This window comes from Carcharhinus amblyrhynchos, unplaced genomic scaffold (genome assembly GCF_965287045.1).
Source record: "Carcharhinus amblyrhynchos unplaced genomic scaffold, sCarAmb.v2.hapA scaffold_913, whole genome shotgun sequence".
Taxonomy (NCBI): Eukaryota; Metazoa; Chordata; class Chondrichthyes; order Carcharhiniformes; family Carcharhinidae; genus Carcharhinus; species Carcharhinus amblyrhynchos.
The window spans coordinates 1-5220 of NW_027650653.1; the positions used below are offsets into that span (position 1 = coordinate 1).

Consider the following 5220-nt stretch of genomic DNA (forward strand, 5'->3'; position numbering starts at 1 on the left):
CTCTCTCTGCCTCTCTCTCTCTCTCTCTCTCTGCCTCTCTCCTCTCTCTCTCTCTCTCTCTCTCTCTCTCTCTCTCTGCTCTCTCTCTCCTCTCTCTCTGCCTCTCTCTCTCTTCTCTGCCTCTCTCTCTCTCTCTCTCTGCCTCTCTCTCTCTCTCTCTCTCTGCCTCTCTCTCTCTCTCTCTCTCTCTGCCTGCCTTGCTCCCTCTCCCCGTCTTTGCCCCCACCCCAGGTGCTGTGATAGAGGTTTATGGACCAAAATTGACCTGAGTCGTCAGAAGTCGATCACTCCAGCAATGCTGAGTGGGATTATCCGACGGGCAGCCGTCACCCTGGACTGAGCTGGACCAGTATCTCCAAGAAGCAGCTGATGTGGCTCATAAACAGGCTGCAGGGTGAGTACGGGGGGGGAGAGAGGCTGCAGGGGGAGTACGGGGGGGGAGAGGAGGCTGCGGGGGGAGTACGGGGGGGAGAGGGAGGCTGCGGGGGAGTACGGGGGGGAGAGGGAGGCTGCGGGGGGAGTACGGGGGGGAGAGGGAGGCTGCGGGGGGAGTACGGGGGGAGAGGGAGCTGCGGGGGGAGTACGGGGGAGAGGGAGGCTGCGGGGGGAGTACGGGGGAGAGGGAGGCTGTGGAGGGGGAGAGGGGAGGATGCAAGGGAGGAGGGTGGCACTGTCTCTTCCCCCTCCCTCAGGGGGTCTCTCTATCCCCTTCCCTCCCTCCCTCCCTGTCTCTCCAGGGAGTCTCTCCTCCCTCCCTCCCTCCCTCCCTCCTCCTCCCTCCCTCCCTCCCTCTCCTCCCTCCCTCTCCTCCCTCCCTCCCTCCCTCCCCTCCTCCCCCCTCCCTCCTCTCCTCCTCCCTCCCTCTCCCTCCCTCCCTCCCTCCCTTCCTCCTCCCCTCCCCTCCTTCCTCCCTCCCTCCCTCTCCTTCCTCCCTCCCTCCTCTCCTTCCTCCCTCCCTCCTCTCCTTCCTCCTCCCTCCCTCTCGGGGAGAGTCTCTGACACTGAGACCTTGCTGTTTCCCCAGGTCTGAAGGAGTTGATTCTCTCGGGCTGTTCCTGGTCCTCGGTGTCCGCTCTGTGTACCGCCAGCTGTTCCTACCTCCAGCTGCTGGACCTGCGCTGGCTGGACGATGTCAAGGACTCACACCTCCGGGAACTGGTGTCCCCCCCGTCCGATAACAGACCAGGTACGGAGACTGCTGTATACCCCTCCCACCCCCCACCTTCCCTCTCGGAGCATGCTGTCCCCACTCCCCCTCCCCCCTCCTCCCCCCTCCTCCCCCCTCCTCCCCCCCCCTCCCCCCCACTCCCCCCTCCTCTCAGAGCGCCACCCCTCCACCCCCACCCGCTAAGCTCCCCCCACCCCTCCACCGGTCCCCGTTTCCCGCCCTCTGGAGCACTGTGGCTTATCCTCTGTCAACTCGCTCCCTGCTGACTCTGTCTGTGTCTGTCTCTCCCTGCTGACTCTCTCTCTCTGTGTCTGTCTCTCCCTGCTGACTCTGCCTCTCTGTGTCTGTCTCTCCCTGCTGACTCTCTTCTCTGTGTCTGTCTCTCCCTGCTGACTCTCTCTGTCTGTGTCTGTCTCTCCCTGCTGACTCTCTCTGTCTGTGTCTGTCTCTCCCTGCTGACTCTCTCTCTGTGTCTGTCTCTCCCTGCTGACTCTCTCTCTCTCTGTGTCTGTCTCTCCCTGCTGACTCTCTCTCTCTCTGTGTCTGTCTCTCCCTGCTGACTCTCTCTGTCTGTGTCTGTCTCTCCCTGCTGACTCTCTCTCTCTCTGTGTCTGTCTCTCCCTGCTGACTCTCTCTGTCTGTGTCTGTCTCTCCCTGCTGACTCTCTCTCTCTGTGTCTGTCTCTCCCTGCTGACTCTCTCTCTCTGTGTCTGTCTCTCCCTGCTGACTCTCTCTCTCTGTGTCTGTCTCTCCCTGCTGACTCTCTCTCTCTCTGTGTCTGTCTCTCCTGCTGACTCTCTCTGTCTGTGTCTGTCTCTCCCTGCTGACTCTCTCTCTCTCTGTGTCTGTCTCTCCCTGCTGACTCTCTCTCTCTCTGTGTCTGTCTCTCCCTGCTGACTCTCTCTGTCTGTGTCTGTCTCTCCCTGCTGCTCTCTCTCTCTCTCTGTGTCTGTCTCTCCCTGCTGACTCTCTCTGTCTGTGTCTGTCTCTCCCTGCTGACACTCTCTCTCTCTGTGTCTGTCTCTCCCTGCTGACTCTCTGTCTGTGTCTGTCTCTCCTGCTGACTCTCTCTGTCTGTGTCTGTCTCTCCCTGCTGACTCTCTCTCTCTCTGTGTCTGTCTCTCCCTGCTGACTCTCTCTCTCTCTGTGTCTGTCTCTCCCTGCTGACTCTCTCTGTCTGTGTCTGTCTCTCCCTGCTGACTCTCTCTCTCTCTGTGTCTGTCTCTCCCTGCTGATCTCTCTCTCTGTGTCTGTCTCTCCCTGCTGACTCTCTCTCTCTGTGTCTGTCTCTCCCTGCTGACTCTCTCTCTCTCTGTGTCTGTCTCTCCCTGCTGACTCTCTCTGTCTGTGTCTGTCTCTCCCTGCTGACTCTCTCTCTCTCTGTGTCTGTCTCTCCCTGCTGACTCTCTCTGTCTGTGTCTGTCTCTCCCTGCTGACTCTCTCTCTCTCTGTGTCTGTCTCTCCCTGCTGACTCTCTCTCTCTGTGTCTGTCTCTCCTGCTGACTCTCTCTCTCTCTGTGTCTGTCTCTCCCTGCTGACTCTCTCTCTCTCTGTGTCTGTCTCTCCCTGCTGACTCTCTCTCTCTGTGTCTGTCTCTCCCTGCTGACTCTCTGTCTGTGTCTGTCTCTCCCTGCTGACTCTCTCTCTCTGTGTCTGTCTCTTCCTGCTGACTCTCTCTCTCTCTCTCTGTCTGTCTCTTCCTGCTGACTCTCTGTCTGTGTCTGTCTCTCCCTGCTGACTCTCTCTCTCTCTGTGTCTGTCTCTCCCTGCTGACTCTCTCTCTCTCTGTGTCTGTCTCTTCCTGCTGACTCTCTCTCTCTCTCTGTCTGTCTCTCCCTGCTGACTCTCTCTCTCTCTGTGTCTGTCTCTCCCTGCTGACTCTCTCTCTCTCTGTGTCTGTCTCTCCCTGCTGACTCTCTCTCTCTGTGTCTGTCTCTCCCTGCTGACTCTCTGTCTGTGTCTGTCTCTCCCTGCTGACTCTCTCTGTGTCCTCTCCCTGCTGACTCTGCCTCTCTGTGTCTGTCTCTCCCTGCTGACTCTGTCTCTCTGTGTCTGTCTCTCCCTGCTGACTCTGCCTCTCTCTGTCCAGGTCAGAATGAGACACGCGGGCGGTTACAGAACGTGACGGATCTCCGCCTGGCTGGGTTAGACATTATGGACACCTCCCTGCGATTGTTGGTGAGACACCTTCCCAACTCACCAGCCTGGACCTGAGCCACTGCCCGCACATCGGAGACCAGTCTGTCAACCTGCTGACTGCTGCTAACTCCAACTCCGCGATAAACTGGCCCACATCAACCTGTCAGGTATGTGCGGCCCTGCTCTGGGCCCGGTCCTCCCCCCCCCCAGGTCCTTTCCTCCCTCCCCCCACCAGTCCTCCCTCCCTTCCCTTCCCTTCCCCCTCCCTCCCCTCCCCCCCAGGTCCTCTCCTCCCCTCCCCTCCCTCCCCCCCAGGTCCTCTCCTCCCCTCCCTCCCTCCCCCCAGGTCCTCTCCTCCCCTCCCCTCCCTCCCCCCAGAGTCCTCTCCTCCCCTCCCCTCCCTCCCCCCGTCGTCCTCTCCTCCCCTCCCCTCCCTCCCCCCGTCGTCCTCTCCTCCCCTCCCCTCCCCTCCTCCCCCGTCGTCCTCCCCTCCCTCCCCTCCCTCCCCCGTCGTCCTCTCCTCCCTCCCCTCCCTCCCCCCGTCGTCCTCTCCTCCCCTCCCCTCCCTCCCCCCGTCGTCCTCTCCTCCCCTCCCCTCCCTCCCCCCGTCGTCCTCTCCTCCCCTCCCCTCCCTCCCCCCGTCGTCCTCTCCTCCCCTCCCCTCCCTCCCCCCGTCGTCCTCTCTCCCCTCCCTCCCTCCCCCGTCGTCCTCTCCTCCCCTCCCCTCCCTCCCCCCGTCGTCCTCTCCTCCCCTCCCCTCCCTCCCCCCGTCGTCCTCTCCTCCCCTCCCCTCCCTCCCCCCGTCGTCCTCTCCTCCCCTCCCCCCGACCTCCGCTTCCCCTCCCTTCCACCCCCCCGACCTCCGCTTCCCCTCCTCTCCCCCCCCCGTCCCCCCTCCCCTCCCCTCCCCCCTGCCTCTGTGTGTGTGTGTGTGTGTGTGTGTGTGTGTGGGGGGGGGGGGGGTGGGGGTGTGTGTGTGTGTCTCTGTGTACAGGTGTGTCCCTCTCTCTCCGGTACTAACCCCCTCTCCCTCTCTCTCTCCCCCCCTTGCCCCCACCCCCTCCCCCGACCCCAGGCTGTAAACGGTTAACAGACCAGTGCCTCCCCCTGTTCCGCCGCTGCCCGAACCTCATCCGCATCGACCTGCGATCCTGCAAGCAGATCACGCTGGAGGGGTGCCAGCGATTCACCGAGGAGTCCTCCCCGGCCCCCTCCTTCCGCTGTTCAGACGACAAATTGATTCTGAGGGACAGCTAACGTCACGGGGAGGGGGCGCAGAGTCCCCGAGCGAGGCCTGGAGACAGAGAGAGAGAGAGAGAGAGCGTCTCGGTGCGAGGAACAGATTCCCAGCTGCGAACTCCTTTTTTTTTTAAGAAACAGAATTATTTTCTCTCGTTCCCTCTTCGATTTTTTTTTTAATTTCCCGTCGCCCGATCCAACTCGTTCCTCGCATTTTTTTTAAAGAAAACTTTATGGAAACCACTTTGTTAAACGAGGAACGGTGGCCTTGTGGACTGTTGTTGCGTTTTAATAAACGGGAGACGAGAAGGAAGCAGAGTTCTTGTCTAACCGGCGTCCCAGAGTCCGGACCGGCGCCGCTCACCGAGTTCTGCAAATCGCCAAGGAGGGGGCGATAGAGCTCCCACTGCTAGCTTTTAACCCTGTCTGTCAGCACCCACCCTCCCACAGTGCGGCGCTCCCTCGGCACCGACCCTCCCACAGTGCAGGACTCCCTCGGCACCGACCCTCCCACAGTGCGGGACTCCCTCAGCACCGACCCTCCCACAGTGCGGCGCTCCCTCGGCACCGACCCTCCCACAGTGCGGCGCTCCCTCGGCACCGACCCTCCCACAGTGCGGCGCTCCCTCGGCACCAACCCTCCCCGCAGTGCGGGGCTCCCTCGGCACCGACCC

General features: G+C 61.6%; 1 pseudogene across 1 annotated transcript; it reads left to right on the top strand.

Annotated features, from left to right (window-relative positions):
* Positions 1-208: 208 nt before the first annotated feature.
* LOC145340305 (F-box/LRR-repeat protein 19-like) lies at positions 209-4859 on the top strand (annotated as a pseudogene). The gene is made up of 4 exons (XR_013886233.1): positions 209-394; positions 1025-1186; positions 3258-3474; positions 4383-4859. The product of XR_013886233.1 is annotated as an F-box/LRR-repeat protein 19-like (transcript).
* Positions 4860-5220: the final 361 nt, after the last annotated feature.